Source organism: Gossypium arboreum, chromosome 1, assembly GCF_025698485.1.
Source record: "Gossypium arboreum isolate Shixiya-1 chromosome 1, ASM2569848v2, whole genome shotgun sequence".
NCBI lineage: Eukaryota > Viridiplantae > Streptophyta > Magnoliopsida > Malvales > Malvaceae > Gossypium > Gossypium arboreum.
This window is the reverse complement of record NC_069070.1, coordinates 6,628,881-6,645,011: the sequence shown is the minus strand read 5'-3', so window position 1 is coordinate 6,645,011 and position 16,131 is coordinate 6,628,881.

Below are 16,131 nucleotides of genomic sequence, written 5' to 3'. Positions count from 1 at the left end.
TAATACTCATTTTAAAGGTTTATATGGTATGCTTAAATGGTATGAATGGTGTATATATATATTTCTAGTTGATTTATTCTTGATTTTGAATCAAAAATGAGTTTGATTATATGTGATACTTGAATAAAATATTAAGGCATGCTTGTTAAATGACATCTGCTAGGTTTTAGACCTATTTGGTCAAAATTGTTAAGTGTTAACGTAATTTTTAGCGTGTTTTAAAGTGAGATTTTGTAAGTTTATCATGGCAAAATGTACCATTGCAATATAGGCTAATATGAAAGATTGAACCATATGAATGGAACACTTTGGTATCAAATTTAGTTAGATGTTTGGTAATGTTTATAACTTGTTTGTGATGGTGCCAATATGAGGTATTAGTTAGGCACAATTGGGATGTTTTGTGACAGATTTTTACTTGGTTTTGAAGTGTTAGGAACAAGGTTTCAAGTTGTCAATATGCATTGTGGTGTTACTGATCTGCCATGAATTACACTGTTATTTATACCATTTTTACACATAACTTTAGCTTGTTAGATAGTTAAATCAAAGCATCTTAGTAAATATTTAAGTTTTAATACTTAAAGTAGTAAGTTATGATTTTTAGTAGTTTTTATTACGTTCTAATATGTCTCAATAAGGTTAAATGGTCTTGTAGGTCAAGAAGAGAGCTAAAGGCACCTATTCGGGCCAAAATTGATGCCTATGTTGCGACACCAAGATACCGATGTCTCAACGTCAAAGATAGAAGCTAAAAACAAGTTCTGAAGTGAAACTACCCTCAATGTCACGACACGACCCTCTTGTGTCACTACATACCCGTGTGGTTGGTTGCAACATCGTGGGCCTGTGTTGCAAGCAAGCTCTTACGCAACCCAAAAATTCCTGCACATTTTAATTATGTTTTTGAGGGATATTAGTAGTATTTGTCTTATTCAAACTCTAAGGACATCAAGAATATTTTAGGCACTTTAATATTCTGAGTTTAGCCTATATAAAGACCATTGTAATTATTTTAAACACATAATTTAAGGGTTTTGATTATTAGGTTTTTTCTTTTCATTCTTAGTTTTTACTTAGGTTATTTATGTCTTGCAATCAGAAGATCCTATTCCGAAGTGAGACTTACGCAAGTGGAGATTGTTCCGGAGCCATACTTTCATCGATAAATCCATGAGCATCTCTTTTCCTTATTCTATTCTTTATATCTCTTTCTTTAACATTGTTAGATGAATGTTTGTGTAAAGATTAGAATAAATTTATGCTTTACATATATTTTGCATGTTTTAATTGTTTTAACTTAATTAATTGATTGAATGATAAAGTTTCTTAGTGGATCAGCTATTTGGGAGAAGAAGAACTTAAACCCTAGGCTTGACGATCCTAGGAAGTCCTTTAGGTAGGAATTAGCCCAAAATTGGTATGGCCTATATATGAACACCTTAACCCTGAACGGATTTGGACTATGAGCTCGGAAGATAAGTAGTCATTGTCGACTCGTTATTTTAGTAGATGATCAGAATATCCTGCTAGGGTATCGACTAGTTGATTGGTTAGAACCCTATATCAATAATTAATTAGGTAAAAAAATTGGATTTAGGCTAAAGGAACTCGTGTATTCGAAACAAGGGATATGAGAAGCCAATACATGAACAATTGGATCTAGACTAAAGGAATTCGCATACTCTTATGGTTGTAAAAGGGATAAGCATTCACCACAACATTCGTTTCCATGCCCATGTTTGCATAAGCAGGCAACAACCATTTATTTCATCGATCGATTCTCACATAACCCTGCAAAGAACCCCATAAAATTACATTAAAATTTCAAAACCCTATTTGAATCTACTGACATCCTTAAAAGACTCCAGTAAAGGAAGACACATGTAGTGGACTTTATTATTAGACTTTTTTGGCAACAACATTCATTCTATAACCCAAAGTATCCAAACTCTAGCATATTGATCATTCTTCTCAACAACTACATATTGTGGACGGCCAGTCGGACAAGCCTCTCCTATCACATGCATGTCACCTAATTCTTATCTAATTCCTTTTCTGGCTTATCCTTAGACAAGATGGTGCCCAAAAACAGATGGCAATTGTATGTCACATCAACGTTACTAGCTTCGTTATCGTCTGTTTTTCAATTAGAAGGCCAGTTATTAAAGCACCATCTTCTTGTATTATAATCACTTCCTCACATTAAAAATATAATGTATGCATTTTTGGCTTCCATCTTGCCAACAAGATGACAAGCAACTTATCGTACTAAACTTCGTCATCATAGATGCCACATATAAACTAGTTGTCTTCAAGCATTTTTTAATAAGTGCATCAACCTACTAGAATTTCAAATTATGCCAAATTCAAACACTCGATCATCTAACTATTCAAAAAACCAAAAAATTGTAATATTTAATTCACAATTTCTTAAAAATATTTCCACAAGAATTAAAAAAAATTTAAAACACAGTTGAGTTTTTAACTTTATCATATTGACAATTATAATTTGTTGTGTGTTCTTCTTAAAACCTTGATGCGTGTTTTTTTTCAAGAAAAGAAGTACAAAATAACAAACTTTTTTAGGGTTTGAGTGAATTTTGGGAGGAAAGAAAAAAATAAATGGCGAAATATTTATAGAGTGGAAGTCGATTCCCATAGTTTTTTACTTCTACTAATCAAATAGGTTGGTTGGTATAATGAATATATAATTCCCTAGTCAAAGCTTAAAAGACTTAGACCAGACTCCTCCTGATATGCAAGGTATGACTTCCTGTGGTGATTTGAAAAAAACCTTAAACTCGATACCTACGAATATAGAGAGTTATCTTATATATATACTAACTTTTAAAAAGACATATTCTAAAAGAACACAATAATTAAGTCAAAAACCTAATTCTATCCATGTTGATATATATACTAGTATGGTGCACTCACGCTTCACTTAATTACTTGTTTGAATATCAAAATATACTCTAAGCAAGATTTTTAGAACTAGACTGATGGTCGAACGGATTAGGCCACTAGTTTGTACAGTTGGATTAAATAAATCAGAAAAAAATCATTAAAATAAAAAAAATTAGTTAAATCGGTTTCTAACTTGGTTCAATCGGTTTGTGAACTAACCGATCTTATGCCTCTCTTCGAACTGATACCTCGGCCGATTCTTGATCCAACCAGCCAATGTGGTTCAAACAACCATGATTAATGGCTAGTTTAGCATTTTTAAGAAGAAATTTTGGGACAAAAAGCACTTTAAGATAAAAGCATTGGTAAACAATATGCTTTTGAGCTTTTCAAAAGTGTTTTTAGGAAAAAAATGGTTTGTAAAAGCACTTTTTTAGCCAAAAGTAGAAGCACAAAATTTTAGTTTTTGCTAAAAAATGTTTTTTGACCCAAAAGAACTTTTAAGAAGCAATGCTAAACTAAGCCTAAGTCTTTACACTTCGTACATTTGGAAATCGGTCCTTATAATTTTATTTTTCCATATTAAGCCCTCTATTTTTTAATTTAAAATATACTTTCAAATTATATATAACCACGTAACATTTTAATTGAAAAGTTAATGTTACTAATGATTTAAGCTAATTAATAACATTATAAAAATATTGAATTAATTAAGAACAATATAAAAATATAGATACCAAATTATGTTAGAAAATAAAGTATGAGGATTAAATCTCAAATTTAAGCATATTAGAAGGACTAAAACTAAAAATTTATGATTTTTAAAAATGAAAGGAAAAAAAAAGAACATAATGGGTTTGTGCCATGTGTCAGCATAAGGAAGCATATCAGAAGGACCAAAATTGAAAATTAACCATTTTTACAAAATGGAAAAAGAAAAAGAACATGGTGGGTGTGTGCAACTTGTTAGCATGAGAAGACCTTCATATTGAATATACTAGTATGGTTTCCCAAACTTTACAATGGGTTAATTATTTGTTTTGAAAAATTCTAGAGTAAAAATTTGAATGTTAAAATATGTTGTAAGTCCTTATTGTAACGGTCTGATTCTCAGTGGTACTGAAAAATGTAGTTTTAGAACCCTATTTCAATAAACTGAGTCTGTAAATATTAAATATGAATCTTTATGAAGATAATATAAAAATACATTAAAGATTGGTCTAGTAATTATTGTCTAATTAATAGTTAATTAAGGCTCAGGGACTAAATTATAAAAGTCCAATTGCTATAGATTTTTAATTGACAAAAGACTTGATGACTTAAATTGGAATTAGCCAAAGATATAAAATCGTAAATAAATTATTTTCCAATGGGAATTATTGGATGATGATGAAAGATTACACTAACCATGCTTAATGAATTGATTAAGTTAATTAAAGCATGTTTAGCTTAATTAAATTAAGTCTTAATCTTCCAATATAAATTAAGTTGTTGGACGAGAATGTTATCTTCTCCATCCATCCTATCAATTTTCGTAACTTGAAGGAATAAAACTTAGGAAATGTTCATGGCATTCAACCATTAATTGATCAAGATTTAGATCAAATTGGGGCTAAAAGAGGAAAAGCAAAAATTATGAATTAGTCCCTAGAGTATCCACTCTTTTCACATTTTGAACAAGTAAGTTTATATGGAACTTACTATCTTATTTTATATCATGTGTGGTTTTTTGTTTGATTTCATATATAAGTTTTGATATAATTAAGATACTAGTGAATTCGGCATGTTTGGCTAGTAAATGACTAAATTGAAATATTATGTGATCGTTGTCTTTGACAAAATAGTATAGGGTACAACATAAATTTTGGATGATTACAGGGATTGGTAATGATACATATATGGAAATAATGCCAATGTGAACTTAGTAAAAGGTTAGGTACGATTGGCATGCTAATAGGGTTATACACACACTTAATCAACGATTTTACATGTTATAACGAGGTCTAACATTTGTTGTAGATTCTTAGGTTATATGTAACATAAGTTTAGCCTGTACGAGTAACCTAATATAAAATTAGCTTGTGTGAGCAATCTTAATATAAATTTAGCTTGTGTGAGTAACCCTGATGTAATTTCAGCTTATGTGGTCAACATAGTTCACCTGTGTATCCAAGTCAATTTTACTATAGTTTCATCGGGCGATATTCATCTTAATTGAAATGGAAAAGCTTGAAAATGCATTGAATATGAAATGGTATATGTTTATAACTAGTTATATGATATGAAATTGCTTTGGTATTAAATGATATTATTCAAGATATACAAGTATGTCTAACCTATTTGAATGTTAATGTTGGAAAATGATTACTTTAAGCATTATGTGCCAAAGATAGCCAAATTGCATGTCAAAGTGATGGGTAATTATTCTACTTCTAAGTGATCAAGGTAAGTTTAGTGTTTCTATTTGAACTTACTAAGTATTCTTAATGCTTACTCTAGTTGTTTTATTCCCTTGTAGACCGTTACCTTGCAAAGCTTGCTGAGTTGGATCAACGTGGAGTTCACATTATCATCGAGAAGATAGAATTGTGTCTATTTTGAGTTTAGACATTGTGGCATGTATATAAGGGTACCTTGTTGAGTAAATGGTCATTTTAAGTTAGTTGTTATATGATAAATGTGGTAATGGTTAAATTTGAATGCTTAACATGGTAATTAACTAATAGTTGCATGATTTGGTTAAGGTTGATGCTTTTATGAATGATGATCATAAGTTTTGGTATGGTTTTAAATTTCAAAGGTTGTAAATGAGTTAGTTGAAATACCTAGTTGGATGAATGAACTTAAAAATGGTATATTGTAAGTTAAGCATGTTATATAGCTTGGTATATGCTTTGATCATCTCAATCAAAGTTTATTAATGTGAAAAATAAAATAGAATAAAATAAATAAAAATAAAGAACACATAAATTTTACGTGGAAACCCTTTCGGGAAAAAAACCACGGGCAGAGGAGAAGAAAATTCACTATGTCGAAAAATTTTTACTCAAATACAAGAGGAATAGACTATGTCTATTTATAGGCTTGCAAAGCCATATTCTAGTAGGATTGAAACACCTTATCCTAATCAATATAAAATAGATGGAGTTTAATAAGGTTTAAAACCTTATTCTAAAATAAAATAAAAGAAGTCTAGTTCTATATGGATTTTACTTTTATTTTATTTTCCATCGTATTTTATTTAAATAAGAATTTGGGTCACTTAATTCTAACAATCTCCACCTTGACACAAATTCTCAATGAACAAGTTCTTCATCGCGAACTTTCAATAAACAAGTTCTTCACCTCTTCCAAAAACCCTTAAGGGTTTAACTTCAACAATGAACACCAACCAAGTCTAAGCAATGCTCAAACTTGGTTATAGGAAGTAACTTAGTCATCATATCTGCAGGATTTTCATGAGTGCTAATTTTGCTCACAACAATATCACCACGAGCAATAATATCACGAACAAAATGATACCGAATATCAATGTGTTTTGTTCTCTCATGAAACATTTGATCTTTTGTAAGAAAGATGGCACTGATTGTCACAAAATATCGTGGCTGATTTGAAGGTCTTCATTGAGTTCACTAAATAGTCCCTTCAACCAAATAGCTTCTTTACAAGCCTCAAGAATCGCCATGTACTCAGCTTCAGTGGTAGACAAAGCGATCGTAGTTTGCAAAGTGGCTTTCCAACTAATTGCACAACCTCCGATTGTAAAGACGTAACACGTGAGAGATCTTCTTCTATCAAGGTCTCCAAGAAAATCAGCATCAACATACCCTATAACTCCATCTTTAGTTCTTCCAAACTGTAAGCAAACATTAGTAGTGCCTCGTAAGTATCTTAAAATCCATCGAATCGCTTTCCAGTGTTCTTTACCAGATTCGCCATGTATCGCTAACCGACCGACGCATATGATAAACGGACGTGAACAAACCATAGCATACATGAGAGATCCTATCTGCACTAGAGTATGGAACATGTGACATGTACTCAATCTCATTATCGATTGAGGAGATAAGGCCGATGAAAGTCCGAAATGGGTCGCTAAAGGAGTACTAACAGCTTAGCACTCTGCATATTGAACTCGCAAAGAACTTTCTCAATGTACCCTTCCGACTTAGGTACAATTTACTTGCTTTTCTATCTCCGAGAATCTCCATACCAAGTATCTTCTTTGCTGGTCCTAAATCTTTCATCTCAAATTCTTCACTTAGTTGGGCTTTAACCTTTCTTATCTCTTTTATCTTTGTCGCTATCAACATGTCATCAACATAAAGAAGTAGATACACAAAAGAACCATCACCGTTTTTCTTAAAGTAGACACAACTGTCAAAACTACTTCTTTTGAAATCATGAGAAGTCATAAAGGAATCAAACCTCTTGTACCACTGTCTTGGTGTCTGTTTCAAACCGTAAAGGGACTTTTTCAGCAAGCAAACATAGTCCTCTTTTTCTGAGACTATAAAACCCTCTGGTTGTTGCATGTAAATATCTTCCTCAAGTTCTCCATGCAAAATGCGTTTTTACATCTAACCGCTCAAGCTCCAAATCATGCATGGCAAAATACCAAGCAAAGCTCGAATCGAACTATGCTTAACAACCGAGAGAACACATCTGTGAAGTCCACTCGAATTTGATCTGTAACCCTTTGCAACAAGCCTTGCTTTATATCCGGTTCTTCAACTCCTGAGTCCCTTCTTTCTTTTAAACACCCATTTACAACGAATGACCTTTTTACCTTTAGGAAGTTTTACAAGATCCCATGTTCTGTTTTTGTGGAGTGATTCCATCTCCTCTTGCATAGCAAACATCCACTTTTCTCGAGTCTTCACACTAATCGCCTCGAATAATTAAATGGCTCTTGATTCGCATTTATATCTTCACCACATTTAAAGCATAAGCAACTAGATCAACCTCGGCATACTTCTTTGGAGGTTTAATTTCTCTTCTTGTCCTGTTTTTGGCGATAGAGTATTGCGGTGAAGAAGCAACTCTATTCTCAATTTTTGTCTTGGCTTGAGGAGTTGATTACGATTAACTGATGCTCCACCGCTTTTGGTTTTCTTTATTGGAAGAGTCTTTAAGAGATAAGTTAGGTAGCATAGCGTTTCATCAAAAACAACATCTCTGCTAATCACAACTTTTCTATTTTCAGACACCATAACTTATAGCCTTTTACACCAGCTTTATAACCAAGAAAACGCATTTAATGGATCTCGGTTCCAATTTTCCATTATCAACATGAGCATACGCAGGACACCCAAAAATCTTTAAATCGAATAATTAGCGGGATTACCGCACCATACCTCTTGTGGAGTCTTTTCTCAATGGCAACGGATGGAGATCGGTTGATCAAAAACATGCAGAGAGGTCGCTTCGCCCAAAATGACTTCGGTAAGTTGGCATTTGACAACATACATCGAACCTTCTCCATGATCGCTCGTTCATTCGCTCGCAACGCCGCTTTGTTGTGGAGTATGACGAATCGTCAAGTGTCTCATGATCCCTTCGACTTGCACAATCTATTAAACTCATCGTAACGTAACTCTAAGCCATTGTCTGCATGCGGAGGTATTTTATCTGCTTTTCCGCTTGTTTTTCAATCATAATTTTCCAATACTTAAATGTGGAAAACACATCGCTTTTCGCTTCGTGAAGAACGCCCAAACTTTTCGGAAAAATCATCAATAAAGGTTAGCATATAATTAGCTCCACCTCTCGAAGGCACTCGACGGCCCCCACGATCGTAATGGATATACTCCAACGCTTCCTTCGTGTTATGGATTCCTCTAGTGAATCGAACTCTCTTTGCTTCCCAAAACACGGTGCTCACGAAATTCGGTTTGCAAATTCCTTGCCCATTAAGAAGTCCTCTTTGCTTAATTTCGCCATGCCATTCTCACTCATATGCCCTAGGCGATATGCCAAAGTTTAGTAATATCATCATCGACAAGGAAGAGGAAGCGACAATTTGCATCACCAAGAATAAGAGAACCTCAGAAACATATAACTTGGCAATCTTTCTTTGCCCTTTCATCACAACAAGGGACCCTTTGAAATCTTTAAAACCCCACTTTCACCGTGTATCTGCACCCTTTTGAATCAAGAGTACTCAACGAAATTAAATTTCTTTTCAATTCGGAACATGCCGCACGTCACTAAGTGTTCGACAACTCCATCAAACATCTTAACTCTAATTGTTCCAACACCGCGATTTTACATGAAGCATTATTTCCCATCAAAACAACACCTTCAGACATCGTTTCATAAGTTGTAAACCAATCCCGATTGGGACTCATGTGGAAGGTGCAACTGAATCAAGTATCCACTCGCCACTTTAGAATCATTGATGAAGCAACTAGAAGTTCACCATCGCTGTAGTCTTCTACAACATCGCCTTCACCGAATTTTACATTGTTTTCCCTTTTGATTCGCAGCCTCCTTTTAATCTTATTTTGTAGCTTATAGCACTCAGATTTAATGTGCCCTTTCTTCTTGCGAAGTTGCAAGTTTTACCTCTGCTTGAAGATTTCGATCTACCCTTAGATTTACCACGAGGATTCCGTTCTCGTGTTCTACCACGATCATCATCAACATTCCGGTCTTGTCTCCCACGAACAATGAGACCTCTCCCCGAGAGTTGGGTTTAACCACAAGATGCTTCATCTTATCATATGAGGTTAAAGAATCATAAACCTCATCAACCGTGAGAGACTCATGCTATATAAAATCGTGTCTCTAAAGGTTGAATAAGACGGGCAACGAACAAAGTAGAATCAACCCTAGATCTTCCTTATCATACCGAACCTCCATGGCCTCCAAGTTTGAGAGAATTTCTTTAAACACCGTTAAGTTTCGTGTACATGACGCACCTTCCTCCAAACGATGAGCATAAAGACGCCGCTTCATATGCAACTTGCTTGTTAGAGTTTTCGACATACATATTTGTTCTAGCCTCTTCCATAATGCAATGTAGCTTTTCTCTTTCATCACATAACGCAAAATTTCGTTGGACAAATGCAGATGTAATTGTGTTAATGCCTTTCGATCCTTACGCTTCTTCTCTTCATCTCGTTAATGTCGAAGGCATCTTATCTATCCTAGCAGGGCATCCTCTAGATCCATCGTGCAAGAAGCGCATGCATCTTAATTTGCCACAACGCAAATCGGTGTTGCGATCCAACAATGAATTTCATACTTCAAAGACGCCATTACCGTGATCGAGATGAATAACCCTAAGCTCGATACCAATTTGTGAAAAATAAAATAGAATAAAATAAATAAAAATAAAGAACACATAAATTTTACGTGAAACCCTTTCGGAAAAAAACCACGGCAGAGGAGAAGAAAATTCACTATGTCGAAAAATTTTTACTCAAATACAAGAGGAATAGACTATGTCTATTTATAGGCTTGCAAAGCCATATTCTAGTAGGATTGAAACACCTTATCTAATCAATATAAAATAGATGGAGTTTAATAAGGTTTAAAACCTTATTCTAAAATAAAATAAAAGAAGTCTAGTTCTATATGGATTTTACTTTTATTTTATTTTCCATCGTATTTTATTTAAATAAGAATTTGGGTCACTTAATTCTAACAATTAAATTGTTTAGTTCTTAGTTTGCATAATGAAACATGTTTGGGATGGTAAATTAGATGCTTTAGGTATAAATGGTTGAAATGGAAAATTGAATATGCTTAAATAGAGAATATGTTTAGTATGTGATGCTAAATGGTTGATTCCAAGAGTTATAAGATTGTTTTAGATTGACTTGTTATGTTTTGAAATAGGAGGAATTGGAAGAAGAACGGATGTGATGACATGTTGTGGTTGGAAACAATGGAATATGTATCGAAGGTGCATTTTGCCAAAAACAGGGGCGATGTCACAACCATGATGGCCCGACGTTGCAACATTGTCCGATAGTGAGTGGAGTCGCGACGTAACTCACTGAGTTGAAAAAGCCATGACGTGGAATTTATGAATTATGGCGTTGACCCGAGATTTTTAAAACTTCACAATTGGATCCTAATTCAACCTTAGGTTCACAAAAGAGCTTTCATAAGCTCGTGTGAGACTCAGAAATGGTTGTGTTGTTTATTATGTAAGTGAATTACATGTAATTCCATGTATAAATGATTGATGATGTATATTTGTCTAAAGTTGCTCCGGCAACAAGTGTAATATTCTATAACTTGAACTCGGTGATCAGGTCAGGCACCTATACACTTCGTAAACTTAAATTTTAGTCCCCCTACTTTTATTTTCTGAAGTTTAGTCCCTTTCCTTTTAAAATTTAAAAATCTAGGTCCAATTGCTACCACCGTTAAAATTCTTCTGTCAAATTCATTGTTGTCACATTAGACTTTTAAAAAAAAATCAGTTGGTACTAATGTAATAAAAAAATAACATTGAAAATATTAGTGTGGATTTCTTTTATCTTAAAAACACTTATTTGAATTCATCAAAATATTTTTTTTAGTTGGAATAATGTTCTTAACAAAAAATGACATCCACATTGTAATTGAAATAGTTAATATTAACTATATATTAACTATTTAGGCTAACTAATGACACAATAAAAGTAAAGGACCCAAATTATGTAAATAAATTAAAGTATATGGATTTAATCAAAGTATCAAAATAGTATAGGGATCAAAACAGAAATTTGCTCATTGTCTTATAATGTCAACAAAGGCAAACCCAATAGTATAGGAATAAGTCTTGAGGGGACTAGTAAATTTTTAAAAATTTTAGGAGTTTAATAAAGAAAATTTAGGAGTCTAATTAAAATTAAGATTATGAGAATTTTAAAATTTTAAGAGAGCTTAATTAAAATATTTTAAAAATTAAAAGGTATAATGAGAATTTTCAAAATTTTAAAGGCTCTAATAAAATTTTCTAAAAATTTCAAGGAAGAAATTAAATTTTCTCAATTTTTTTTAAAGGGGCAAAGCCCCTTAAGCCACCATAATGGTTCGCCTCGAACCCAAATATAACCCTTAAGGCATTCAAATTATATATATAACCACATAATATTACAGAGAAAAGTTAACAATATTAACTTTTGGTATTACTAATAACATTATAGAAATATAGGATCAAATTATGTTAGAAATTAAATTATAAAAATTAAATCTCAAATTTAGGTAGACTAAAATTGAATTTTTAACATTTTTACAATGTAAAAGGAAAAAATCCTATACCCAAATGACCGTCCTTTTATTTATAATTTTAAATTATTAAATTAATAAATTAATAAATTACTTTTCAATTTTTATCATTCTTTTTTTTTTGAAATAAACAATCCGCTTTGATTAAAACATAAAGTCCAAAACAAACAAAACCAATGCAAAATAGCTATCCAAAAACAAAAAATCAGCAACAACAAAATCAGGTAGAAAATCAAAAGCAAACTCATGAAAACCAAACACAAAAACAACAAGAAACATCTTCCAAACCTAGCAAAAATAGCAAACCTTAAACGGCCAAAAACCTCTATAGTTGGCAAGCAAAGACACCAAACAAGATATTGGGTTGATATTCCTCAAGAAAGACCATATTTCTCAACCAAGAACTTCTAAAGAAAAGAGGAGGGGACTACGGTGGTTGGTGAAAATGACGATCCAAATTGGCTAGTTCCAAAAACTTAAGCGAAGCATCCTCAACCCAAAAAGAATCTTCTGAGTGTTTCATACCTTCAGGCGCCATCGCATACGGAGCAGCATTACCTTCTCCTACTATGAATTCGAATTGACAAGATGTGGATCCTTTCAACATGTTGTGTAGATCCCAGATAATCGACCTCAATTCTGAATTATCTTCCACTTGTGCCTTTAGATTTCTGATAACTATTTTTGAATTGCTCTCCAAAATAACATTAGAGAAACCAATATCCATCGCAAATTGGAGTCTGTACAAAACAGCAATTGCTTCTGCCAGCGCCACCATCTGAGCCACAGTTTGTATTCTAAAACCCAATCCCATACGATAACCTTCATTGGTCCTCATTAGAAACCCTGAAACTACTTTATTATTAACCACAGAGAACCCAACAACATTCACATTGACCCAATCCCTAGGTGCAGGTTCCCATTTACATTGAGTTGGTGGTCTAGGATGCTTCAAAACTCTAGTGACATCATTAAAATCCCCCCATACCCTCGAATAAAGGTAACAACTTCTTCCAGACTTTGCATTTTCCTTTCATGAAGTAGTTTATTGCGGGCAAACCAGATTACCCATAGTGTAATGGCAATTTCCTCTTTGTTGTTTTTGGCTGAATTTGCAAACAACCAATTTAACCATTCATCAAAATTCAAATCCGCAATAGACCATGGCCACTGATAATTTAACTTTGTCCAAATCTGCATAGCAAACGCACAGTCTCGCACAACATGTAAGTTCGATTCGCTATACCTGACATCGTGGGCAAATATTATCATGCATGATTCTTCGGGAATATAAGTTTTGAAAAGTAAGGACGAAATTCTTCGCAAATCGCCATAGTAGAATTTGAATTTTCGAAGTCATGATAAACTCCATATTTGCTTAAAATTTATCTATTCTAAAGGACTCAAAAGAGCAAGCACTGAAATGGCTTTATAATCACTTTTCACTGAATAAATACCCAAATTTTTATTTAACTAAAAAACTTTATCAGGTTGATTTGTAGTAAGGAGAAGAATACTTACAATCTTGTTAGCTTCTCCCTCCAGAAAGGTAGAAAAGATTAATTGTATGTACCATCTATTTAGGTTTTGAAGAATCAGGTCACTCACATGATCCAAACCCTCAACTCTCCTTGTAGTAATACAAGTTCTGCTCCTCCCTAGAAGCCAATAATCTTCCCATATCGAAACCGATAATCCAGCACCAATTTGCCACCCAAGACCAGATTGTAAGAGGGCTTTAGAACACCAAATACTTCTCCAAATCAAGGATGGATTAGAGCCTAATGAGGAATCAAGAAAAGTAGTTCCATTGTAACAATTAGCGCAAAGTAATCTAGCAGTTAACGGACTAGGGGTTTCTATTAAACACCATCATTGCTTTGTTAGTAAAGCAATATTAAACTTAGAAAGATCTCGAAAACCCATACCTCCTTCACCCTTCGATAAGCACATCAAGTTCCATGAACACCAATGGAAACCCTTTTTTCCAGCTTTCTTTTGCCACCAAAATCTAACAATAACAGACTCCAATTCTCTACAAAAAGAATTAGGTAGAAAAAAGCAAGATATAGCATACATAAGAATAGTTTGAAGAACAACTTTAATTAATACTTCTGGACCTCCCACCAAAAGCATTTTAGAACCTCAACTAGATACACTTGTCAACATCCTATCATTTATCTTCCTAAAAGCCCCCCTTTTTTTATTTCTTCCCACAATTGAAAAGAGCCTTAGGTACTTCTCTTTACTCGTATTTGGGTCAAAACCCAGAATTCGGCACACTCCATTGCGGTTCTGTGAATAACAATCGAACTAAAAAACATTCCACACTTGTCAAAATTGATCAATTGACCCGAGCACTAGGCATAGATCTCCAATCTTGCTTTAAGCGCCTCAGCTGCTTCAATTGTAGCCTCCCCAAATATAAGATTGTCATCAGTAAAAAACAAATGGGTGATTAAGGAAACATACCTATTAATTCGAATAGCTCTGAGATCTCTAGTCGTGACTGCCATACTAAGAAAATTCGACTGACCCTCTCCACAAATGAGAAATAAATAAAGACTAAATGGATCTCCTTGTCTGAGTCCCCGAGAAGGAAAAAACACATTCCCTACCTCGCCATTCATAACCACAGAATATGATACTGTTTCAACACAGCACATAATTTTTCAAATCCGAGACTCCAAAAAACCCATACGGCGAAGCATGGCCATGATAAAAGTCCATTCGACCTTATCATACGCTTTGCTAATATCAAGTTTTAACGCAAAACGCCTAACTTTCCCAATTCTTTTTTGCCTCATGGAGTGAAGAATTTCATAAATAGCAATAATATTATCAGTAATAAGCCTGCACAGGACAAATGCACTCTGTGCCTCATCAATAAAAAAATAGACTTTTTGAAAATAGTTCACTAACATCTTTGCAATGATTTTATTGAGGATATTGCAAAGACTTATGGGTTGGGATTGTGACATGAGTGTAGGACAACTCACCTTAGGAATTATAACAATCCTAGTGTGATTTGTTCCAGCAATATCAAAACCCATTTTAAACTATCAATATAGAATTGCACAACCTCTTTGCCAGCTATATGCCAAAACCATTGATAGAAGACTACACCCAAGCCATCCTCCCCCGACGCTTTCAATAGATTCATAGATTACAAAGCCATACAAACTTCCTCATAGTTAAATCTTTATCAAGATCCTCATTCATACTATCAGAAATACACGGAACAACCCAGCCAGAATTACATCAGGATTGCTAACACCACTTGATGTGAAAAGCGTAAAGAAATAATCATGGGCAGTTGACAACATTTCCTCAGTATTCTCATACTGTCAACCCAAATGGTCCATGAGCTTTTCTATTTTATTCCATCGTCGTCTATCAGAAGAAAACTTGTGAAAAAATAGTGTGTTTCGGTTACCATTTTTGAGCCAATTGGCTCTTGCACGTTGCTGCCAATAGAGCTCCTCACGATCGGCTTCTAAATTAAGGGCAAATTTAGTTTCGAAAATTTCTCCCAAGACCTCATCAGATGGGAATTCATCATTTAATCGACTGAGATGCATTTCAAGAGCCTTTTCTTTCCTAATATGACGAAACCACAATTCTAAACCCATCTCAACGCTTTTAATCTATTTGGCACATCTCAATCAAATACATTCCATAATCTTTGTACTTCCTCCTTACAAGTACCCTCTAAAAGCCATGCCACTTCAAATTTGAAGTGCCACAGTTTTGAAACCAATCGGTTTGCAATAATAATGTGCAATGGTCTGAATGAGAGTGAGAAATAAAAATCAAAAATAAATTACATCAAACCTCGTTGGCCACCCCTCGATCAAGTCGTTCCCTTATGTTATTCTCACTAGTTTTTCCTCTCACCCATGTAAACCATTGACCAACATAGCTCAAATCAGTAAGAGTAAAATCAGACAAAGCTTCTTGAAATTTAGACATTTGAAGCTTCCTTCGAGGTAA